Genomic DNA, 26,944 nt, shown 5'->3' with positions numbered 1-26,944 from the left:
GGAAGGGAAAAAAATAATTTATTAAGTGCCTACTATATGCCATACCATGTTAAATATTTTACAAACATGATCTACTTTGGTCCTCAAAACAAGTTCAGTAGGTAGGTGTTATTATTACTATTATTCTCATTTTACAGTTGAAGAGACTGAGGCAGATTCAGGTTAAGCAACTTGCCCAGAGTCAAATAGCTAGTATCTGAGGTTGAATTTGAACTCAGGTCGTCCTGACTCCAAGCTACCTCTGTTATTTAGAATGCCACCTGTAGACCTATAGGCAAGTCACTCACCCTCTCTGATCCTATTTTCTTACCTGCAAAATGATTGAGTTGTACTAATGACCACTAAAGTCCCTTGCATCTCTAAATCTACAATATGATACTATGATACTTTACTTCATTTGGACTCAATTGCCTCACGTGTAAAATCTCTGCAACTTTAACTCTATGTTTATTTTATCCTAATTTATACTCATTTTCTAATTTTGGCAACATGGCCCATGTTTCTTAAGAATTTGTATAAAGCATTCTACTATTTTTGTTTTAAAATTATCCTGAACATATTCCTTTGAAGCCCTTCTTGGTGATCTTCATTTTTAAGACACCAAAGATTCATTTTTCCAAAGCAAAATGATTCATGCGCGCAAAAACAAAAACAAAAACAAAAACCAAACAAACACATCTAAAACAACCAGGATAATTTCATGCTTTAAACTGATTTTTTCTTCCCCTTTTAGGGAGGGATCAGGGTAGGAAGGGGCATCCCTATCTGACCAAATTAAAATTATCTGTCTTATCATAGATTGTCTATTGCTGTTACAACAATATTTGTTAAGCTCCTTGCAAATCTTTAAAGTAATTATATAAACTCTAACTTATTATTAGTGATCTGCCGAAAAAGTAGGTGTTTTTATGGTGGGAATGACTGCTAAGATCAATGGATGACCCCGTATCTCTTTTAATCTCTTTGCATATGGAAGTCATTCTTTGATTGGACCAGGGATGCTCTTTATACAGCTGGGAGTCCCCCCACTCAGGATGAGCCTTTGGCCTTTTGCTCATAGGATGCTACTCTCATCCTATTTGTTCATCTTCTGTAACTACTTACTGGCCTAACAGTTTAGTGTAGCCCCCCATCCAGTTTACTGGAGGAGCAAATCTACTAGCTGATTCACCAATGGAATATTACCGAGACGTAATGCTTCAAGATGCAGATGTAAATTCCACTCACATCAAGAGGCCAATAGGTCTGCTTTTTGTGTAAATGGGAGTTCTGCTCCTAAATCCTCAATAATGAGATCAGAAAATACCTTGTAAATTAAACCATGGAATTCTTACAGTTCACATAACACTGCTGAACCAGATTATATCCCATGTTTAAAACATTTTAATAAAAAAATCCTAACAAATAACACAAGAACAATAATTACTGAAATAACAAATTAAAGACTTGAGATATGTAAAGGCTTTCCTATGCACTGGGGATCAATAAACATTAAAGCAAAAGAGAAAACCGTTTAATGAACTAACAAAATAACCTAGTGAGGGTCTTAGGGACTAGTGAATGTCATTATATTTTATTATATTCTCATATCAAATTATGCAATGCTCTCTTGCCTCAGTGAACTATACTGCTTAAACAAAAGAATAATCACAGTCATGGACAAAGATAAATTGAGCTACAAGGGGTCCTGACAATTAGGGAATGTTTTGTTCACTTTCCTGAAGAGAAAAACAAATTCTACAAGTGCTGGTTCTATCTCAAATGGGCATCTGCCATTGCACACCTCCCCACCAAAATAAAATATTCCATTAATTCTCTTTAATTTTGTCATCTCAGTTTGAAAAACTAAGATTAGAATCTCTCACTCCCAAAGGCCATTTATTTGTAAGGCAGCTACATTGAGTTTTTGTCAACTGAATCCAAGGAATTCCATTAGCCAACAGAAACTGAATCATTGAAAAGTTTCCAACAGGGCCTTGGACAACATCTTTATCTCCATCTATAAGAAATGGAGAGGTAGAAGAGATACTGAATATTCTGAGGCTTTATGTTGTTTTCTTTAAGAAAGTTAAATCTCATGAAATTGCCTTTATTTATATATGATCTCCTATGTACCCAGAATTCATGTTACTAAATGAAGAAAATAGATGCATCAGGAATGAACATATCAGGGTTTAAAAGGACCCCCAAAGTAATATGATGATTAACAGCTTCCCCTTTGTTTCATTGGTCTTAAACAGACATTGGAATAAGGATGTTGGATATCTTATCAAATAAAACAGGTCAGGAATGGAACCACGAACCTTCTAAAGAATTCCAGATCCTAAAGCCTATGCTATAAGGAAAGAAAAAAATCAACTGACCCATTTTTATTCAGCAAAGCCAAGACCAAGCTTCTCAGCCAAGTTCTTAATGAGCCCCATTTCCCAAGATTTTCCTCAGGTCGTTAAGAATTCCACATAAAAATGCAGAACGCCTTCTCCAAAATGTTTCCCTAGCCATGTTCTACCTAATCAAGGTTATCACTATATTCAGCCCCATATTTACTGTCAAAGGAAGCGTTTCATCATGATTATGAAATGTAAGAATGCTGGGAGCGTGCTGAAGCTGACAATTACAAATCTTTCAACCTTCCCTCTCAACATGAAACCTGGCAGCTCAAAACTTGCTTCTTTAAAGGGACAATATACATTTACGCCTTCGAATAGTGCATGCAGATTTTTGAGTATAATACGCACATTAGCATAATTTAATTGGTTCTGCCTTGAGGGTGGCCAATCAGAATGTGCCAGTGTGCCCATTCATGGAGCTCTTGAAACAATTTCCTTCTTGTGCGTTAGGGTGAAACAATTCAATTTTAGCTTTCCCCAAATGAATTATGATCCAAGGCACATAAAATCTATTAAACTTTTACCAAATATTCTAAAGTCTAGACACCAAAATGCTAACTCATAAACAAAAGGCTATTTTCTACTTCCTTTCAAGTAATAGAACTCACATTACACTCAATGAGATAAACTGAAAATTGTTCAGACTTAGTTTTTATTTAGAATATTCCCTGATCTGTACTCCCATAAGTATTGAAATAGCAGCAATTACATTGATTCTGATCCATTCTATTGAACTGAAATGATCCTGAGTTGGGGGCTTGTGGGCTACGCTGGGTCACATACCAATCAGTTCATCAACAACATTTGTCAAGTTCCTACCATGCTGCAGGCTCTGCATTAAGCTAGGAAAATGCGAGTATAGAGGATGGAACAATCCCTCCTCTCATGGAGGTGATATTCTAGGGGATAAAACAAGTAAATACATAAAAGTAGATAGCACAAGTATAAAGTTAATAAGTGATGGAAGGGGAGAGAATAAGTATTCATAAGCATATATTATAGGTCAGGCACTGTGCTATGAATGTTTTACAAATATGATCTCATTGGCTTCTCACTACAATCCTGAGAGGCAGGGGCTATTATTTTTCCCCTTTATACAGACGAGGAAACTGAGACAGGTGGAGGTTAAGTGACTTTTTCAGTCACACAGCTAGCGAATATCTGAGGTTGAATAAGACCTCGAGTCTTCCTGATGTCAGCACTGAAACTATTGACTTTGTCACCAGTTGTGGTAGTCAAATGCTCAGGACGACTGGGGAAGGAAGGCGCTAGCACTTGTGATTATCAGGAAAAGCTTCATTCGAAAGATGGTTTATGAAAAATTATTTTAAGAAATGGTTCTGTTTTTAGGTCATATAATAGAGCTACCACTCAGCATTGGAATACTAGCTCCTTAAGGGAACAGGCTACTTAATATTTTGTGGTTTTGCTTTAGTGCCTAGAATTGAGCCTTGTACATGCAAGACACTGTTGCTGCTGCTGCTGCTGCAGCAATTGTTGTTGGAATGGACTCAAATGCACTACACTATACTCAATGGGATTGTGGGGAGAAGAGCATGGTTCCTCTTTTGGTTGAAGTGCTCAGATAAGGCATAAATCCCAAGGCAGCACATTCCACTTTGGGATAACCCTAATGACTGACAAATGCTTCTGGTTATGCACAGGAAACTCAAACATGCTTCTATTCCCCCCCCCCGCCCCCGCAGCTCCTTTCTCTCATTTTCCCCCTTTGGGACCTTCAAAAGAGTAATTCATTTGGTCAACATGCCTTTCTTAAGCACTTGCCCTGTGCCAAGTACTGTACTACATACTTAAGATAAATTTTTTAGAAAGACAAAAGCAATCCTTGATGTTTAGGAATTCACAGTCTTAGGGGGTGACAAAATAACTAGGCACATATAGCCCCCATGCACGATAAAGGAAGAAGAGTCTCAGTGGGAGGCTTGGGGTGGGGTAGAAAAGGACATCTACAAGAAGTGAAATCCATTCCTCTTTCTCATATCCATCCTTCAAATATGTGAAGACAGAACATTCCCAATCTTTTCAAATGGTCTCCATCTAGCACAAAACAGATATTTTTGGATCTCTGGATATACTACAGCTCATCAATATCCTTCCTAAAACCTGGTACCCCAAATGAATACTACATGCAATTGCAAGAATACTCAAGAACAAGAATCTCCTCCTTCCTGAAAGGGGATGTTTCTGTTAACCTCATCTGCCATCACATGTCATTTCCTGGTCTTTATCACTCTTAGGTGGAAACTATTAGGATGTCAACAAATTAAGATAAAGAAAATGGAGTGAAGGAAAGGGCAGGTGAACACACAAGGCCAAGTAGGGGTCTTAGGCCATAGCATTTTGTGACACCATTATTATAAAACAGAGAGTTAAGGTTGTCAAAAATCGGTGGCTGTTTGGATTTCACATTGGGTTTCATACTTCATGGAAACTATGGGATTATTTGATAAACTGTTACTCCTTCTCTTTAGTCTTAGCTCTAAACTCACTGCTGAGAGGTGGGATAGCAGTTATCTTGCTTTTTTCCCTCCATCTAAAACTTGGTTGTTCTTATGAGGAAAACAGACCAAGTTCCCAGAAATTACTTAATTATAACAGATTCTTCACTGGAACAAAGGAGACCTTAAACATTTTGCTTTGGGGAGGGACTTTTCATTCATCTGCTTGTGTTATTGTAAATGCAGGAACAAACGTAGGTTTCTTAAGGTTAAGTTAAGGGTTGTTCAAATTATTATATATGTATGTCTTTAGCTATTCATTCTAATTTAATCCAAATGTTTTATGGAAGTTGTTTATGACAGCAATTTTCTCTATTTTGGCATTTTCCAGTGGGTGGATAGCTGATCAAGGCAGTATGACATAACAGCTAAAACTTGGTGTCAGGAAGACCTGGGTCCAAAGCTGACCGTTGACTTCTATCTGCTTTGTGACCCTGTGAATTTAAACTCAATGTCCTTTAGTTTCCTAGGATCATCATTGGGGTGTTGGAAGGATTTTAGAAGTCATATCATTAAATCTTCTTAATTAACAAATGAGAAAGCAGGGATAGACAGATTGTGATTTGTGATAGAGCTGGGATTTGAACCCAGGACCTATGACTCCAAATCCAATGTTGTGATTGATTTTTAAAATTGTCTTTTTATGGGGGCAGCTAGATGGCACGGTGGATGAAGCACTGGCCCTGGATTCAGGAGGACCTTAGTTCAAACCTGGCTCAGAAACGACATTAGCTCTCTTACCTTGGGCAAGTCACTTAACCCTCATTGCCCTGCAAAAGATGTCTTTTTATTAGGAATTTATTACTAATAAACAAACAGAAATTTCGATATGCATGCATTTACTATATATATACACACATATGCACATTATAAACACTGAGCAGAGCAGAGAAGTGAAGGGAAGAGAAGAGAAGTCGTAGTAAAAGAAACTTTAGGAACTGAATTCTTATGTATTTTTCCCATTACACCATGGATGTATTGAATGTGATCTGGTTTGGTGTAAAGAGTTTCCATATAAGAAACACCACAGATGCTTTGATCCCCTTGTAGATGCCGATGCATTATCAATCAACCTGAACTAACAATGAACCAGGATTATAAAGTAAACTCAACAGAACCTATAGAGTTTTCTATGAGCTTAAAGAAATAGGCATGTGATAGAAATCCTTGGATTTAGTTTGAGAGCTGGGTTCAAAACCAGACGCTGCTACTTATTCTAGTGATCTTGGGCAAATCACCTCTCCCATCTCAGTTAGTCATTTGTAAAATGAAAGAGAAGCTTCCATTCCAGTACTCATTCCAAAAGAAGTACCATTTCAGCTCTACATCCATGATCCCAAGCTATATGAAATAATGCATGAAAAAGAAAAGAGCAATGGTATGGATCACAGGGACAAAAGCACTAAAACAATATGGATGTTCACAGAAATGGTAAATGGGAGAAAGTGAGCCCAATATGAGTAGTCCTCCCATAGACACAAAGAAGTGAAAGACTGAGACTGGTCTAGAAATCTAATACAAAAACTAGGAAAGAACATAAAAAGGCTAGTGAACAAAATAAAAATGTATCAGTTCATAGACAGCAAGAAGTGTAAGTAACGACTAAAGGCAACCTTGATCCCATTTGCTATCATGATGGAGACAAAGACAAGGTGAAAGAGACATAGCTAGCACAGGTGAGGCAAACCACTGCCAGTTGGCAACTGGGTATCATTAAGTCAGCAGTTGCTCACACAATGGATCATTAACAATCTATCACGTTTTGTGTGCTTGTAACTCAGTCACTTTGATTTATTGCTCAGTTATAAATAATGTTGCCTCCTATAGAATGGAACAATATATCATCCAAGAATATGGACTTTTAAGTCATACTTTTTACTCCCTTTTTTTTACATAGTAGAAAAGTGCAATGTGTGTACTTCAGGGCTTCAGTGGATTTGTGATCTCAACAGAGAGGGAAAAGCAATATATGAAGGTAACTTTCTTGAAGAATCCTTTCATTGTAAATGTTTTATCCTTGGTGCTTAGCAAAATCCCCAGATTCAGAGAGGGCCTAGAAAATGTTTGTTGGCTAACTGAGGAAAATCATAATAATATAATCTAAATGGATATACATACAATTTGTTGGGTATGTCAGAGTGGAGATTCCTTTGTGTATAAGTTGGAATAGATGGACCTAAAGTTCCTTCTATATTTCAAATTTTGTATATTTGCATATATTTTTATGTTCTTATATTTATCAGTTGAGGGAGAAGGAGAAAAAGAGACTCAGAGAGAAGGAGAGAAAGGGAGGGAGGGAGGAAGGGAAGGAGGGAGGGAGGGAGAGAGAGAGAGGGGGAGAGGGAGAGAGAGAGAGGGAGAGATTGACAGAGACCAAGAGACCAAGACAGAGAGAGAAAGACAGGGGGAGGAGGGGAGACAGTATGGAACAATTGTTTGAGAACTAAAGTTCAAGTCTGTCCTCTGAAACATACTAACTATGAGCATGGGCAAATCACTTAAGCTCTCTTGAGAACTATAAATATTAGATGGATTGCAGGGCTGTATCTTTGTATCATTGATCAAATTTGAAGTAAAGGGCTATGTGAGGATAGGTGTATAGTGTTATACATACAGTGTGTGCATATGCATATACTTTTGTTGAAGAACTTAGAAGAAAGTATTAAATACATACCATCATGTTACTCCAAATTCTTCTATTGTGGAGGCTCTTTGCTTTTTCTTATGACTAAGATGCTTCCCAAGCCTGGCTACCCTTCTCTGAATGCTCTGTAGCTTACTTATCCATGCTATTCCTAAATGTGATGCCCAAATCAGATCAAATTGTCCAAACATGATCAAACCAATGCATGAGCAGAATGCAAGAAGGGCTATCACCATTATAGTCCCACTCTTTCCCTCAGTCTTGGAAACCATTATTCTATTAATTAAGCCTACCACCCCATTACCTCTTTTATAGTTGCAGGAACATGCTGTTGACACATATTGACCTTTCGAACCTCTGAAACTCCCAGAACTTCTCTGCAAAGATTGCTCTCTTGCCTTGCCTCCCCCTTTTTGACTTGTATAAGTACTGTTTTGAAGCCTAGTGGAAAATCTTACATTGATCCCAGTTAAATTTCAACTTACAAGAGCTGGTCCCTGAATTGTCAAATGTCAAAGCCCTTCTGGTTCCTGACTTTGTTATCCAACATGTTACCTTTCCCTTCTAGCTTTGAATCATCTGAAAATCTGATGAGCAAGATCTCTCTACTTTGATGGGAATCAGTGCTGAAATTCTCAGATAGCACAGAGTGAATGGTGCACTCCAATATGAAATTGAACCATCTGGTCACTGTTTTGTACATGATCTTGTTTAGGCAGTTCAAGTAAGCACTGTATTTTATAATTTACTAAAAAATTGATAGATTTACACTGGTGGAAGAAATAGGCACATTGATGAGATCGCAGCTCTTTCACATTATCAAAATATAATAGCACATTATATGGTTTTCTCTATTTCTATGCAACATCTCAGTAATCTCACTTTTCCTCTCTGTTATGAGAAACAATAAAGCAGTCCAGCTTTCACTGAAAGGCAATCACCACATTGTTTAATGTGACACAGAAACTCAGTTTCGGACAGGAAATGAATGACTATGCCATGACCAATGGAAACTTCATGGGGACATTAAGCAGGCCGAATGCAATTACCCTGGCTGGCATTTTTCAGGTCACTGGGGTTAAAACCTCGTAGCCCAACAAAAAATGACACAAACATCTTAATGATCTCATGAAGCCAGAATCTCTTATGGATATCAGCTATGAGACAAAGCTTCCCTATGGTATAGCAGGGCACCTTCTAGCACTAGGACATGTCCAATGGATAAATGCCATTCTGTCTTTCGGGATCCATTGGCATTAAAGTCTAGGGCTGTTCTATTGTCCATTTTTCTGGTCTCCATGAAAGTGCTAGGGGTTTGAGTGCCTTAAAGGGACCATTAGATCTAGGACTCCTGACTTATAAGTAGCAAATTTAAGGCTTTAGGAGGGAGTAACAGGGGATTTTCAAGTCCTAGTGGCTCTGCCTAGAAGTGAACGTTACTTGAATATCCCAGATAATTTGAAGGAGTTTCCTAATTTTAGAGTTCTCTATACCAAAGAAATCAGAGGTCTTGTCCCCACCCTTAACAAAAATTATAGAATTCTGACTGTACCCTGGGGAGAAAGCCATCGCATCCAATCACTCACCCACCAGAGAGTTGGCCTACTCTAAGGATCGTTTTCCCTCCCAAGTTACAAAGAGGGACATGGAGGCCCAGAAATGTTATGTGACTTATCTGCAGTCAAAGAGGGAGTGAACACCATGGGCAGGACATGGATATGTGTCCTGACCACAGGTTCAGGTTTCTTGCTTCAGTCCTAGTGCCTCTGGTCCTTCTTTCTGACATGATCTCTATTTCTTCTAATGCATCATCCTTTCCATGCTTGGCCCCCACCCCCTGCCCCTTAGACTGTGAGCATGAGGTCACAGACTGTTTTTGTCTTTCTTTCTATCCCCAGAATTTAGGGGATACCTGGTATACAGTAGGAGCTTAGCAAATGCTTGTTGCCTTGATTTCTCCCTTCACTATGCTCTTTTCTCTGTGCATCCTATGAGCTGCAGCTTTAGAATAAGAACCAGGCACTGACCTTGATCCTCTCATTCCCTTCAGCTTGTCTCCTTTTCTTCACCTGCTGAGTGCCATGATCCCTTTTTACATAAAACCATACCAGATCCACTTCAAGGCAGCTATACTAAAAGCTACATTAAAATGCTAGAATTTATCCTGAAGGAAAAAAAAATAACCTTTAAAAGAAAAAGAAAAAAAAATGCTGCAAAGGTGACCGTGGTGCTTCAAGTGTCTCAGAGTCGTTATAAAACATTTTTAACTTTGGGATGTAATTTTTCTTCTAAGCAAGGGAGAGAAGATGAAGAAGAAGCCCAGGATTAAACTTCAGGATTTAATTGTCACTGTTCGAAATGAATATATTTACTTAAGCAGCTATGAAGTCTGCTAATATATGTATGGAATGTGCTTGATGTGATAAAAGGGATGGCGCTACTTTGGTAATCACATATTTTATTGAAGAGCCTTTAGGCTATTTTAATATTCAAATCAACTGAATATTTAACGGAGTAATAATGTAAGACTAATATTTGTACAGACACTTGCTCCCTTAACATTAGACATTACCGTAAAACTATCAAGTTTCAAAAGAACCATTTTAAAAACGTCTTTATAGTTGTTGGGGTTTTTTGGGGGGGCAGGGATTTTTCTCAATGCTGTTGTGCCAAAGTGGTTAGGGGGGAGGAAGGGAAAAGGAGACAACTTGAAGAAGAAGGTAGGAGCTTGGTTCTAGCCCTGGCCCTTCACTAGTGATCTGCAGAAGCTTAGACACATCCACTCACCTCTCCCTGCCCATGTCTCCTCATCTCTAAAATGAGGGTCTGGGAGTTTCTGAACTTCAGGGCTTTGTCCAGCTCTGGCATCCTGTTTTCTTCAGAGGAGCCATAAAGTGCCCTGCATAGGACAGTTTCTTTATGACCTGCTTTGAACTCATGCACCTCTTCAGGCAGACTGGCTCTAAGCTCTTCCCCAAATGCAATGTGTCATTGGTTGACTAGCAACATTACCAAAGTTGTCCCTGGTTTGAGGGATGCATCCCCCTTTCACTTCCACGTCTTAGTATTGATAAATAAATAAACAAAGGAAGGAAGGAAGGAAGGAAGGAAGGAAGGAAGGAAGGAAGGAAGGAAGGAAGAAAGAAAGATCCAATCCCATCAGAGAGCAAGGACTTCCTTATATTTCCAGCCCTTTGCCCAGTGGCTGATAGGGAGGAGACATGAGACAGTGTGTAAGCATGGGAGAAGTACGGACAGCTGAAGAGTTGTGATCAGAGGAGTGATCCAAAGGGAGCTAGGATCTCAGATTTTGGACTGGTAGAGACCTTAAAGATTAGTTGCTCTTATAGTTTTGTATAAAAAGAATTTTTTTTCCTTTCCTTTTGCCTTAAAGGGGGAAAAAGATTAAGTGACTCTACCAGGACCCCACAAAAGCAACTGGTAGTGCCTGGATTCAAATTGTGATGCTGATTCCAAATCCCAGCTTTCCCCAATGGATCAGCACAATAGTTTGTCAGTAGTGTAAGATATAATGGAAGGAAAAGATCAGAGACAGAGAGAACTCTTTAGGAATCTGTTTCGATAATCCAAGTATGTATTAATGATAACCATCCATGGCTGGTGGCACATGGGTCAGAAAAGAGAGCTACTGTGGAGAAGGAATCAACAAGATTTGGGAACTAGGGATTTCATATTCATTGAATTGAATTAAATTAGACATGAGAGGTGACAGACAAGAAAATGTCATAAGTAACACTACGCTAATAAAGAGGGGACATAGAAACAAATAGTAAAACCAGGAGGAACAAGACTGAGGGAAAATTCAATAGTAAATTGGGAGAACTTTATCCTTTGCTTCCTCTTTCCCCTATCTTTTTATCTGGGGAAAATTCATGTCCTACCTTGCAGACATATCTGGTGATGAATGGAGCTGATGGAAGGAAGGTAGGAAGAAAGAGAGGGAGGGAGGGGAGGAGGAAGGGAGGAAAGAAGAAAGGAAGGAAGGAAGGAAGACCAGAATGGGGACATGGGATCAGTAGAAAGCTGGTACTAGAGTTAAATTCTGGACTCTTTGTCACCTTTTAATGGAGCTAGGTCACAGAAAGAATGAGTGACTAAAAGCATGCTTTTGCTTTCTCTCAAAACCTTGTAGAGGAGGTCACAGAGCTATGAAGCTGGGAATACCAAAGATAAATAGGACCTTCGGGGGAGAAAAAATGGAGACATAGAAAAGAACTCCTCCTTCTCCTGTACCCCCAGAAGCAAAGGAAGCACTTGCAATGTAAAGATATCAGTGGGTGGATGTAGGGGGTCTCCCCAGAGGACTAAAACTCCCAAACAGTAGATGACCATGGCTTTAGATCCATTTTGGAAACTAATGGTTCTTCATTCAGGGGTCTCTTTTATTTATCTCCTTTTAATAACAACTTGTCCCATAATGTTATAAAAAATTGCATCCTTACAATTTCATAATATTATAGAGAATGGGTATATTTATAGGTTATCCAAGGTGTTTGGGGGGAATAAGAAAATATTCCAAGTTTACATGGACCCTCTAAGTCTCTACCTTAAAGATAAGAGTACTACATTTTGATTTGGACGCGTTAAGGTTGAGGTGATAGTGTGGCATATCATTGGAGAGATGCCTTACAGGGAAATGGAGATACAAGTGTGACACACATAAGAAAACTCATAAATCATAGGATAATAATACATTTAGAGCAGGAAGGAACCTACAAAGGTCACTTATCCCAACACCCTCATTTTAGGAATGAGAAAATGAGACACTGCTAGAATCAATGCCTTGACGAGGATCACCTGGGAAACAATAAGTAGTCAGGATTCAAACTCAGGTTCCCTGACTCCCAATGCAATTTTCAGTTTTGTATACAGTTGGAAGCCATCCATATATAGATAAAAGTTGAAACCATGGGAATGAATTAGATTATTAAAGGACAGAGCAGAGATGACAAAATCAAAGACAAACATAAACAGAGCCTTTGGGAAATGATAAGAAGTTGAAGAAAAGGATGAGGAGCCAGAAAATGAGTGAAAACTCATTCATAAGGGCTTACAAGGTGCCATGTACCATGTTCTCAAGGAATTAAAGGTCTAGTAATGTAAAGCAACATTGACAGGGGAATAGTGGTCAGGGAGAAATTCTCTTGGTCTGGGATGTCAGAGGGATATTGAGTGGAGTCATACATAAATTGACTGAGTTCTCCTTTGAAGGAGCTCTAGCACTCATCTCAGCACTGGGGCATGTTTGTAGGGCAGTAGAGTTCAGGGAACCAAGGGAGAGGGAGAATTCAAGTAACCCATAAGGAAGGGTGGTTAAAGCAAATTATAGCAGGAGATGGGAGAAAACTGAGCCAAGGATGGAAGGAGGGGAATTATCCTCAATTGGAATGAGGGACACATTCCTTGTGAGCAGAGCAGTGGAGTATTATGCATAATGGTTCTGAGATTTGGAGAAGAGAGGTTTGAGGGATTTTGACTGTAATGGTCTGTCTTTTCAGTGCAATGATAGGTGGAGTCACCTGTGTTTTGAATTGGTGGTGGGTGTGTGGCAGATCCAAAGATAGAAGATGAAGTATAGAGCAGTCACTACAGAGAATGAGTTGTAAGATACCAAACTGATGTTCCTAAAACACTAATGTGAGACTGTCACTCCTTCATTCAATAAACTAGAGGTGTTTGTATACCTTCTAACCCTAGGACCCAATATAAACTTCCCTGTCATTCAGAGATCTTTACAAACTGACCCCTCCCCTGTTTTCAGACTTCTTACACATTATTCCCCAGTGCACACTAGAACTTTGCTACCAAGATTCATCTGGCCCATCACCCTGGGGCTTCCCTCAGTTCCTCCTGCAAAGAATTAATTGTTATTTGAGGTGTTTATGCCTTGGCACCCACTGGCCTGGGGCTCCTCAAACCCCATGGTGCTCCAGCCACTGGTTGTAGCCATTGCCATGGCGCTGGCACCTCACGTCATCACCACTCCTCGACACCTACATGGGCCTGGCAAAATTATAATGATTAGAAGCCTAGTGAGGGCAGTCATGTGACTGTCAGGGCAGCCATTCCATTGGCTGGGGCTGTGTGGGTTTTTTCTGGGATTGGAGGAGGAGAATTGGGTATTCTAGCTGGATGCTGGAAGGCAACAGGAGTTCTGCTGCATATTCTCAGCTGATTCCTGGGCAGTGCTATTTTTTCAGGTTGTATAATTTCCCTTTCCCCATTTTATTTCCTTTCCCTTGATCCTACCGATCCTGTTTGTGTGTTTGTTTTTTTTTTTTAAGTTCGTTCTTGTTAAAATAAATCCAGTTCTGTTTTGAGTGAGGCTGCTGTTCTCCTTCCTTGTCCCAATATTGCAGCGAGCCGCTTAGCTAACACTCCCCAATTAAAAATTGGTCCCCACACTCCTCACTTTAAAATACTCAGCTTCCTTCATTAATGAATTCTTTTGGAAGCTTTCATTTTAGCAACAGGCCCAGGACAGTCATGTTTCCTTGTCTTCTGAGGTCTGCTCTGACTCAGTGGACTTGACCACCATGATTCACCTAGCTTTTTGTAGAGCCTTTGTTCCTCTTAGCCTACAATACTCCTTTGTCTCACTGGGCCTCTGCTGCCACAGGTGGGTTCTTTCTGGGCCCTTCATTTTGAGCAGGGGCCCAGGATGACCCTGCTGCACTGCCTTCTGAGATATGCTTCTAACCCTAATGATTTTACTGCCCACCACGTGAATACATTTTATCTTTTTTTACCTTTTCCTTCATGAATAATCTTCATCCCCTTCCACATCCCCCTCTGCTCTTTAGCTCTCTTTCTATGTGTTGTCTCCATCCTTTCAAATTTAAGCTTCTGGAGGGCAGTGACTGACTTTGTACTTGTTTTTGTATCCTCAGTGCCTGCAACATAGTAAGCACTTAATAAATGCTAGCTACCTAACATACCATTATATATGCACTTTTCTTGGTCCTCCCAAACACATTACATCTCCCATCTCTGACTATGCCCTGGACATCCCTTCTTCGCTACAGTTTTTTAAACCCTGGCTTCCTTCAAAATTCAGCTCAAATATATACTCCATAATGCTTATGTTCTCCCTCCCTCTTTCAATTATTCCCTTTCTCCTTCTTTTTCTCTATGCCTCTTTAAAATGTCCTGTATTCAGTTGGCATTCTCTACATATTTACATATGTGCACTTTGTTTCCTTCAATAGAATATATCTTCAAAGAAAAGGCTCTATCTAATTTATCACATACTTGCTACTAAATAAATGTATGTTGTTTTTTGAATATTGATTGATTGATGACAATAGAGTAAGGATTATCTATGAAGTAGAGGTCATTTGATTTAATGAAATCCAACCAGAATTGATTAAATTCCTACTAGGCACCAAGTACTAGGGCAGGGGTGGGTAAACAAAGGGGAAAAGTCCAAGGGGAACATGATATATACACAGATAAGGATCTACAAAATACATGGACCACGTATGGCCAAGATTCAGGACAAAGAAAGCATCTTAACTTTATTGTCATTTGATTCTACTACTTTCTCCAGGGAGGCTCAGAGATGGTGGAGCAAGAATAGAGATTTTCAATGGTGGAACTTACACAGCAATTAAAGAGTCAAAGGTCAGAGAAGCAAAGGCTTCTAGTGTTGTCACCCTGATGTTTAATTAATCAACTATTAATCTTTAATTAGGCAACTATCACTACTTTTGAATCTGAATGGATTAGAAGAGGACCACTCATTATTAGGTTTAGAATTTAAGAAAAGTACATCTAACCTTCCACTTTGCTTTCCTGTAGGAGATTATGAACAAAGTGTCTTTAGAAATCTTGTATTTTTTAGGATCAGTTAGGAATGTAATGCTACTTCTGTAATGCCAAGTAAATGCACATGAATCTACATTATTTCCTCTTTATGTATAAATTCCATTTCCTAATATTAATACAACCCTCCAGGCAGTACAGTTCTGGGGGATTATTACACTTCTCAGAAGGGGATAAAACCACGTGGACTCGTGCTTTAAAATACCCCCTAAGGTGTGCTATAATAACCCAGAAACATTGGCCCACCATGATTTATTGCTTAATTTTCATATTTTTACTTTGAGCAAGAGAGGCACATAATGGTGTCCTTTTGGGAAAGCATGCAAATCTCAATTACCACACGCATCTCTAGCAGTTGGAAAGAGACTTTCACAATAGATTTCTTTTTTCTTGTATCCATTCCCACAGTAAAAACAGTGGCCAGGGAACAGAGACAAGCTTCATTTCTTTATCATTTTTTTCCCTCTTTTTTAGAGAAGAGCCTAAGATCACTGGTACTTAAAAAAACTGGCCCACCCACGATCCCTTCAAGTGCTGGTCAAAGGCTCACAGGTGCAATGCTGCCTGCTAGTATGATTTTATTCCCTTAGCCTTGAAAAACATCAAATGGGGAGGGTGGTTCCATTGTACACACAGGTGTGATCCCCTACTGTGGGGGATAAATTGTATCCTGTTCCAGATGAGCCCAAACAAAGTTCAGGATTGTTTTTGAGTAACAGAGAGAAATTTTAAGATGTATTTTGTGGTCTGTCAATAATTAACTCAGTGGTTGACTTTGTGAAGATCACAACTTCCAAATACTCAGTTTCTCCCACCTGTCAAATCTCCTTCTCCTCATCATCAATAAACAGTTATTTCAGAGCATTGTAATGAGCAGGCTGGTAGATAAAGAGTGAAGGTTAGATTGTTCTCTGCCCTTTAGGACAAGGAAAGAGTTCAGATGAGGTCTAGCCTTCCCCAGGCCTATGCGACTTCAGTGAAGAATGGGGCTCTAAGATGGGAAATAAGCCATCTTCTCATCAACAGGCCAGTCTTTGCTTATAGACCTGTGATGAGGGTGAATCTACTCTCTCATGAAGTAATACCTTTCAGTTTTGGACAGCTCTATTTGTTGGATGGGCATGTTGTGGTGAATGAGTTTGTTTTTCCCTTGAATCAAGACAAAAGTGGCTTTATGCCCATTTTCCATTACCTGCTTTGTTTGTGTTTTTGCCCATTCATTCATTCATTTGTTCATTAGTTCTTTCATTCATTTGTTCATTCATTCATTCATTTATATATTTATTTATCAATTTATTTCTTCATTTATCTACTTATGTATTTACTCACTCACATTTATTTATTTATTATTTATTTATTCATGCATTCATTCATGTGTTCATTCATTCATTTATTTATTCAGCCATCCGTCCATTTATTTATTTGTTTATTTGTTCATTTATTTATTTGCTTGTTTGTTTTGTTCCCATCTTTCACTCACTGCTTTTAACTCTGCCCTCTGTGGCAAGTTATAAAAATTCCAAACCTTTGCCCACAGGTCAGCCCTTCAACCTGCCTGAAGGCAGGTATTGACTGTACTACTCTTCTCTTCTCCAGGATAAACATTTCCAGCACCTTTAGTGAATCCTCAGAGTCCCTAAACTCAATGTTTTTCATCAGCTTGGTCATACTCATCTGGACTCTCTTATGCCTTCCTAAACTGGGGCAGACAGAGTTGGACATAACATGATAGATGGAGTCCAAGAGGACGGAGTCCAGGAAGACGGAGGCCAGTACAAGTGTCACTTCCTACATCATAGAAATTCAAATGAGATTTTTGTTAAGCATGATGCAAACTTTAAATACTATATAAATATGGTGTTTTAACTGATATTTTGTAAATGAGGGGACACAGGTTTCCAAGAGAAATGTACGATATCATAGATAAGGACCAGAGTAGTCCATTTATCCCTGATTGTGTCCAGAGTACTTAAGTAAGGTCTGCAGATGGAATCCAGAAGGCTAAGACTGGTTTCAAAGCCTGGTTCTGATACTGCCTTTGGGACCAAATTGGACAACTCAAGTATTTTCTCATCAATATAACACTATATTCCCCAGTGATCCAACCCTTTTGCCAAACACAGGATGTCTTATTCATAGAAGATGCCTAATTAAGACTGGTTGTAATGGCATGTTCCTCTTAATGCCAGTTCACTCAGATTTTTGGTAAATTCTGTATTTCACCAAAAATAAAAGTATTGTTTTTTTTAACTGAAGTACTCCAGGAAATTGCAATACCATTTTCCTCAATAGAATAAAAGCTCCTGGAGGGTAGAACTCTTGCATCTTTATTATTTCATCCCAGTGGTTACCACTCAGAAGCCCCTTCATAAGTGCTTATTGCTTTACTGATTGATTGATTTGCATCCCTAGAACCTAGTTGAGTGTCTGGCACTTAATAGGCCCTTAATACATGCTAATTGATCTAATTGACAATGAAAAATAGTAAGTAGATTGAAAAGGAAAAAAATGATGAAATAAATATCTTCTCTCAATGCTCTTTCTGGTACTAACTTTTCAGAATCCCAAACTCCAAAAGAAGAAGAAAAGATTGTAAGTAATCCTGGGGGTGAGATACACAGGCTTATTCAAACTAATGTCTGGAGTTTGATACTATAGAGGATTAAACAAAATCAAAGGGGGAGCACAAATTTAATCTTGGGCTTAATGTTACTCTGATGATTCATCATAATGGAGAGATGACCTTGGGTCTATGTAGATGTGAAATTCTTAGAGGTCCTAGCAAGGCAGAAAGGCTTTAAAATAGTCCCAGTGATAGACAATACCATGCTATCCTAGCCCTAGTCTTGCTAAGTTATAAGAGACTCAGAATCAGGGATAAATTTTTACACCCAGTCACATAAATTTATCAGTGACTATTGAGGTGGAAAGTTGATAGGATTCTATTTTTGGGGATGCATGAGTGCCCATATTGATTAAGTGATGGATCATTGAATCATTGAAGTCCAACTATTCATTAAAGAAAAGAAAGAATGAGGGAAAGTTAGTTCCTTCTAATTTCTAACAGCTTGACCCTTTAGAGGAAAGAGAGAAGTCTATCATGTACTGTCCACCAATGAAAGGATGTTGGAAAGGAAGAAAACCTGAGCACCTCCAAGTGTCTTCATGTTCTTCCCAACCTCATTCCTTTCTAATTCCTATAGCTTTCCAATTGTGCATGGATATTTTCCTACCTTCACTTCAACTTACTCTATGAATCAACCTGTTTTTGACCAGGGCTTGGCATTGGCACAGAAAAGTGATGGTGTAGAGTACTGTCCTGGAACTTTGGAAGATCTGAGTTCAAATCTTGAATTGATTACTTACTAGTTGGGTAACTATTGGCAAGTTGCTTCCTTTACTTCTCTCACTCTCTGTTTTGTCATCTGTCAACATCTGGACTTTTAAAAATAGCTTTGCCATTGTTGGGGTACTATATGGATTAAATTAGAATTTATATTATGTATATATGTATATATACATGTATGTGTGTACATATAGATACATGATTTTATACAGATGTATGGAGTGCTCAACAAACGTCAGAGAACTATATAAAGGTTAGGGAATATTAATTTAAGATTTGTTTTAACAGATTCGCTTAACAGTTGTTCAATGAGTGTCCACATAATAAGGGGCATTTTAGCTGTCTGCTCAATTAACAAATAAGAATAATGATATTGAGTAAGACTTAAATCTGTTCAGGCCATTAAGCTAGTAATTTAAAGAGATGAAGTTTGAACCCAGGACATCAACTCACCATTCAGTGTTCTTTCTGCTACATCAGACCACCCCCCATCAAAACTCATTTGCTTAAACTTGATTAGCTGCCACAGAGTGTTTGGACATAACAAACATCTAGCATGTACACAGATCATTAACAAAATACAATCAAGCAAACACAAGGACACCCATCTATAAATGTATCTATATAGATTAAGACAGATAGACAACTGATATTTCCATTAGATTGTGAGCTCTTCATGGGTAGGGACTGCCTTTGCATCTTTTTGTATCCTCCTTCTTAGTACAGTGTCTGGTCAGGGAAGGAGAAGGGGATAAGAATTTATATAGCACCTACTATGTGTCAACACTGTGATAAGGACTTGACAATATTATTTCATCTGATTCTCACAACAACTCTGTGAGGGGGATGCTGTACTATATACTTTTTACATTTGAGGAAACTGAGGTAAACAGAGGTTAAATGCCTTTCCCAGAGTCAAAAAGGTAATAAGTATCTGAGGCTGGGTTTGAACTCAGGTCTTCATGACTCCAGAGAGTGTTCTGTCCCCCATACTACTTAGCTACCTATGTGGCTTGCATATAGTCAGTACTTAGTAAATGTTTATTATTCACTTAGTTGATGAAATATATGGATATCCATATACCCATACACACATTTTTTGTCTCTGTTTCTCTAAATAGATAGATAAGAGCAGCTAGGTGGTGCAATTGATAAAGCACTGGCCATGGAGCTTCGAGGACCTGCATTTAAATCTCACATTATATACTTACTATCTGTGTGACCCTGACCAAGTCACTTAACCTCAATTGTTTCAAACACCCAGGGCCATCTCCAGTCATTGTGTTCTGATACATAGATTTTGCCACTGGACCCAGATGGCTCTAGAGGAGAGAGTGAGGATGTTGACCTTGCACAGCTTCCCTCACTTAAATCCAATTCAGTGCAAGTCATGACATCCCCCCAATGTCACTGTCCTCTTTGAGATTTCAAAACAAGGGGGAAGCTAGGTGGCTCAGTTCAAATCCAGCCTCAGACACTTGACACTTGCTAGCTGTGTGATCCTGGGCAAATCACTTAACCCTCATTGCCCCTCAAAAACAAAAAATCAAACAAAAACATTTTGAAAAAAATTTGAGATTTAAAGACAAACAACAACAACAGATTGATCAAGATATAGAAACATCTCTCTAAATAAAGAGATAGATATTTCTCTATACTGAGATTGAGAGAGATATTGATATAAAGTCAGTCACTAGGGAGTTTATTGAGATGCGAAGAATTACAGGTACTTGTTATAGGTCTCACAGAGTCCTGGGCATATCAGAATCAGGATTTTTACCCATCCCTCTAATTTCAAAACCATCATCCTATTCACTGCAGCAAGCTGTCATTTTCTGAAAATATCCATACAAGGAATACCAGAGTATGATGGAAAGAGAACTGAATAGAAAGGCAGACTATGAAGTTTGAACCCTAGTTTGGAACACTACTTGAGTACAAATTTACAGAAGTCACACGACCTTTGTGGCCTCCATTTCTTCATCTGTAAAATGGAAGGTTAGACTAGATCATCTCTAAAATCCATTTCCAGCTCTACATGCAAAATGCATGAACCAAACTCTATAATCCCAAATGAAGAATATTCTTTAAATAAATGTGACAGCAACACAGGGGAAAGGGAGAGGACGCTCCTTCTGTCAGATGGCCATTTTGCTAAATCTTCTAATCAAACGACTCAGCAACACCACAGATGCCTCTATGTTCCTGCTTGTTTGCCAGAGCAGAAAAAAAAATAACAAAACAAAACATCATTCACCTAACCTTGTTGTTCCTTTAGATAAAGATGGAACCCTAGAAATAAACTAGAATAAATGTATTTTCTTTCAGATTTTCAGTAAATAAACACAAAAAAGCCAAATGTTTTATTAACCTTTGACACATTCATTTTCTGGTCCTCTTACTGCTTTCATAAGAGTCTCTTTCGAAAAGAACCAGTTCTTTAGCAAGCATGGAATTTTAGCCCTATGCAACACCCCAGTGAGCCCACATTTATAACCTTTATTTTTAAATGAGGAAACCAAGGCACAGGGAGGAGAAGGGCTTTTCTCGAGCTCACAAAGCTTGTGAGATGCAAAGCCAGGAAGCAGATGTGAGTTGGATATTCTTTTACCCCCTTCCACCCCATTCGACAAATTAGCAAATCCCAGAGAGGTTCCTGCAAAGTTGTGAATGTGCTAAGTTGCCTGCACTAGAAGTTCCTTGCTGTGTAAATGAAAATGTACAATTGGCTTGAATCAGAAGCAGGGCTTTTCACTTACTAGAATTGAGTGATTCTGTCCCCTACCATGCCAAGAATTTCCAGTTGCTAAAACTGCGTGTTGATTTAATATAAGCACCATTTGGTGAACATTGATGTAATGCAGTTGGAAAGGAGGTGTTTACGGCAATCTGTCTTCTTAGACTGATTGCTTAGAAATCCCATACGCATTATTTATTTCTGTCTAAATGGATATAATCTTGCTATGTAAACCTTGGCAGAGAGGGAAAAAAAAAACAAGAATAGCAAATAATGTAAAGCAACCAACTATAAATGGTTAACATTTCTAAATATCAGTAAAGCTTGTCAATATCTAACTTCTACTGAAGAGTGACAGAAAAAAAATCTCCACGGAGACAAACCAAGTCAGAATGACAAGAGAGTTAGTGCGAATGTCTGTGTATATGGATATCTATCTTCATGTATATGTGTAAGTTTGACTGTACACATACATATATGTGCATGTGTATAGAAACATTTACATATGTGGTATCCCCAAAGTCTTAGCGTGGTTTCCAGCTGTGAGAACTTTAAAATGCCATAAGAATTTTTAGTGGAGCTTTTATAGTTAGTTCCTCACATGTATAGCATTTTAGAAAATGTTTTCATCAAAACAATCCTAGGAAGTAGTGAAGACAAGTAATTGCATCACTGACCAAGCTTGGCCCTATAGAACAGAGGATTCATTACATTCCCTTTGAAGAAATGGGTGGCTATTAGGAGTGGGGAGTGTGAAGGGGAGCAATGGACATGCAAAAAGACTCAATTGCTTTGTTGTCTGATTTTGCTGAACTGCTTTTTTAACCCTTCTATTTATATCCTTTCTTACAAGAGTACTTCATTGTGTGTGTATATATATGAAGGGTGGTCAATTCAAAAGTGAAAGTGAGGTAAGCACACATGCATATATGTGTGTGTATAATCTTTAAAAGAAACAAAAAAGCTAAACATCCTTATTTTATAAATGAAAAACCTGATACTTTGAGAAATGGATTACCCATGAATTTTTATAATAATAATATGTATGATAGCAGATTTATATTATAGTTAAATTTTGTAAAACATTTCAGACCCGACATCTCCTTTAATCCTTATGATAATCGTCTGGGGATGCAAAGTAGCACTGGATTTGGAGTCAGACCAGACCTGGGTACAAATTCAGCCTCAGACACTTACTAACTGTGCAACCCTGGGCAACTCTCTTCTATCTGCCTCAGTTTCCTCATCTGTAAAATGCGGATTATAATAAATAGCACCAACTCCCAGAGGTTTTGTGAGGATCCAGAGAGATAACATATGTAGGCACTATCGATAAGTATTAGCTGCTATCATAATCCCTACCTTCCTCAAAAAGGGGGGGCGGTGATAAGGTAAATGACCAGCCTCCTTGTTCCTTTCATGCAAATCTGTCTGAGATGTACAGGGAGTGCAGGTGTTTTTCATGTCACTGACTCTGAAGAGGTTCGGAACATGACTTCTCAGCTCTCCTTCCTCTGACCAGGCTTTTCCACCTCCTTCTTCCTTTCTTCTCTATGAGGGTATGGCAGAGTAGGTAAGAGAGGATATTAGACTGGAGTCAGAAAGCCCTGAAGTGACATCCTGCCTCTGATCTTTGTTGGGAAGGACCCTTCTTTAAATCACTTTATCACCTAGTTTCCTGTTCTACTAAAAATTCAGGATTCTGATATCCTTACATAGAACTTCACTATTCACAAACCATCTGAAGGTGTTATCTCTCTGCATCCTCACAATAACCCCAATATCTGATGGTCTTCACTGCTTTGGCCAAGAGCTGCATGGCCTGGAGGCCATTTTCTGGCCAGGAGTCTCTCCAAGCCTAGGGAGGCTGAAGCTCTGACTGCATCTTCCATGTCTGCCACCAGCACTAGTCTAAAAGCTTCACACCTCTGGAAAACAATAAACAAGCTCCCTCAGCGTCTGCTCCACTGAGAAAACCTTTTCTGTAAGGAAAGGAAATCCTCCTAACAAGCCAAATGTGCATTCTCATGTGGTGGTGAGTTCTCCCTGGCTGGTGGTTAAAACAAAAAAGACATAGTATTGTGTAGAGAACATCAACTAGGGAGATGCTTGTGTCTTTGGTCTGGGCTGTTAGATCAAAGGATGCCAAAATGGGCTCCTTCAGCAGAATAAAAACCCATGGGAGCTAGGAAGTAGAAATAAATCATGGGATTATTTTCTCAAGGTCAAGAATAACAAAATGGTGTCATGGATTTAGAGCTGGAAAGTAACTTGGACAGCCTCAGCTGTCTGGAGAAAGGGAGTAAGATAGAGTTATCAGATTTTAGATCTAGAATGGAAAGCTTCTTGTAGACCATTGGACAGATTCAGAAACTAAGTGACAGTGATGGACCACAATCTCACATTTAATAAGTATTTAAGCAGGATTTGAACCCTTATGTTCCTACCTCCAAACCTAGTGGCCTCTCTACTATTAGAATCTACCTCAATGGAAACTGAATTTAGTCCCATAGCCTTCCCACTCCACCATGTTGTCCCAATGATAATGGTTACATCCCATTTCTAAAGCACTTTAGTGTTCCATATGGCAGCTTGGGAGGTACCAGAGGAAAGCACATAGGGACTGGAGAATGAAGATCACTGGTTAAAGTTGAACTGAGGTAAAGGGTAACCAGTGAAACAGGTGACTTTGCTAGTGAGTCCAAGGATCTAGAGTCAATGCCCAGCCCTTCACTTTAATCCCTGGGTGGATGCAGGAAAGTCATGTGGTACCACTGATAAGTGGAGCCCTAGGGGAACATAGGGGCTACTGGCTTGTAACTTCTACTGGCCTTTGACTCTTCAGAACCCCCAGTTTCTTGGGGTGGTCACAGTCCTGGGAAGCTTTAGCCCTGGTGCAAGTATACCTGCTAAGCAGGACCCACAAAATAACCAGGCCAGTTTGCTCTAGAGTGAGGGGTGCTAAATGGGCATCAACAGAATATAGAGGAGAGAGTTATTCTTAGCCCAGTAATGAACATGCAAATCTAATACAAGCTGAACTACCCAGAACTTAGACCATGAAGGAAATCATTAGCTTCACAACATACAGATCTATCAATAAGGAGTTCTTTAAAATAAAACTAGAATCCTTATCAATATGGCCAGGAATGCAAGGCACATGCTTGTTTATATAAAGAAGAAAGTAATGGTTTATTTCTACTATACCCAGTTGTGACATTTTGGGGCATTTGTCCACAAGGAAATTTTAGGGAAGAGGGGAGGGAGAAAAGAAGAGATGAAAAGTTTCATCTGCCAGTCAGGACATTTCCAAGAATGCAAGGACTGAGAATACAGATATCAGGTATCAAGTGATCATTAGGATACTCCCAAAGAGTGGGAGAAGCCTAGGTTCCTCATCATACTAGGCCTCAGTTTCTTCTTTTGGGAATTGTATGTCTCATGTCCCTTCCAGCTCTAATTCATGCTCTCATGACTGCACTGCAATAGTACCTTTCTTCTTGCCTGCAATTAACATAGGTATCCACAGGAGTTAGGCAGAGTTGCGAGAGCTGGTGCCTCATTGGTCAAACGGGAATGGATATGATAATTAAGAGAGTTGACAGCATGACATAGTAACTAGAGCACTTGGACTGAGTCAGGAAGATCCGGGTTGTGATACTGCTTGAGACACTTGCTATCTACATGAACTTGGATAAGTTGCTTCTATAGCTCTGACTCAATTGTCCCATCTGCCAAATGGGCATAATAAAAACATCTATACCACAGGCTTGCTCTGTATATCAGACAAAATACCATACGTATAACTTGAATACATTACACTCAAGGCTTGACACATCATAACAAAATGCAAGCACATCAACTCAGTCGGGCCCTAAATTATGTAGTTGACCAGAACCAGGAAAACTGACCCTGAACATGATTCATGGGATGGTCATTATTAGATATGTAAATTGTTCACAAACCTCAAAAGTGCTATAGAAATAGTATGTATATTGGATACTATTATACTATCTATAACACCTATATGTGCACTCACCTACATATATTTAAATGTGACAAAATGTGATAGAAATGGTGGCTATGATGCTGATGGTAATGATGAAGATGATGTTGAAGATGATGACACTGAAGCTGAGAGGAAGCTGTTCAGTAGCATACATGAAGTCTTGGGAATCCCTGGTTTTGTTCTGTTCTGTTTTTTTTTTTTTTGAGCACCATTGTATGGAACAGAGAATGGTCATCCTTCATTGCCTAGGTGGGCCAAAAGACATGTGTGTATACTTTTCGGAAGTCCAGATACAGAGTAATATGGACTAAAGGGAATTCAGTGATAATGATGCTAGGTTTCAGATCCTGGCTTAGAGCCTCTCTAATTCTACTGGGTGAGTTGAATTTCATCCCATAGTCACAAGGAAAGGTGTTTAGCTATTGACACTGATGCAATGAGGTTGAAGTCTGCTTATTAGAGGTACTTCCAATGTTGATGAAATCAGATCTCTAGGAGTGACCCAACCTATCTCACTGGACTGATTTCACTTTACTCCTTGTCACTCCCTTTATTTTTGTACCAAATTGGCCCTCTTCCTGTTCCATCTTATGATCAACTATCTTCCACCTCTGGGACCTTGCCCTTGCTTCTCCCCCATTCCTAGGATTTCCTCAATCCCCGTATCTACTTTGTGAAATTCTCCCTTCCATTAGAGGTTCAGCTTAAGTTACCTAATTTAATTATTTTCCTTATCACCTTTGCTGTCACCAGTCTCTCCCCACCATTTGCATTTACTTATCTATGTACAATTTTTCCAGTAAAATGGAAGCTCCTCACAGTTAAGGAACATTTTGGGTTTTTCTTCTGTGTCCCCAGCACTTAACCTAGTGCCTTGCATATATTAGGAGCTTAGTAAATGTTCAAAGCAATGAATGTTAAAACACTCAGGCATTTGGGATTATATTAACCACATTTCTCTTTCTGACAGAATGTGATTGTTAAAAGAGGTCTTTTTAAATTGGGGAATTCCTGAACAAATTGTCGGATATGATTGTGATGAAGGGGATAGTTTCAGGAAAAAAAATGAGATCTATATGAATTGATGCAAAGTGAAACAAACAGAATGGAGAGAACATTACACACAGTAACAGCAATATTGTGATTATGATCAACTGTGGAAGACTTAGTCACTCTGATCAATACAACACTACAAGACTGTTCCAAAGGACCTGTGATGAAAAATGCTATCTACTTCCAGAGAGAACACTCATAAACTCTGAGAACAGATTGAAACTCATTGTTTTTTACTTTCTTTGTTTTTATTGCTTTTCTTTTTGCAACATGGCTAGTATGGAAATATGCTTGCATAATTTCACATTTATAATTGATATGACATTGCTTGCCTTCTCAGTGGGTGGGAAAGGGGCAGGATGGAAGGAGACAATTCAAAACAATTTAAAAAAGAAAATGAA

At 38.9% G+C, this 26,944-nt stretch overlaps 1 protein-coding gene across 1 annotated transcript in view; it reads right to left on the bottom strand.

The window, feature by feature from the left end:
* Positions 1 to 26,944, bottom strand: part of NEGR1 (neuronal growth regulator 1) — an 884,782-nt gene that overhangs the window by 538,408 nt on the left and 319,430 nt on the right. The gene's annotated exons all lie outside the window — the stretch shown is intronic.

Source organism: Dromiciops gliroides, chromosome 4 (assembly GCF_019393635.1).
Source record: "Dromiciops gliroides isolate mDroGli1 chromosome 4, mDroGli1.pri, whole genome shotgun sequence".
Lineage (NCBI taxonomy): Eukaryota > Metazoa > Chordata > Mammalia > Microbiotheria > Microbiotheriidae > Dromiciops > Dromiciops gliroides.
Note: the sequence above shows the minus strand (reverse complement) of the source record. Positions and strands in the feature narration are given on the sequence as shown.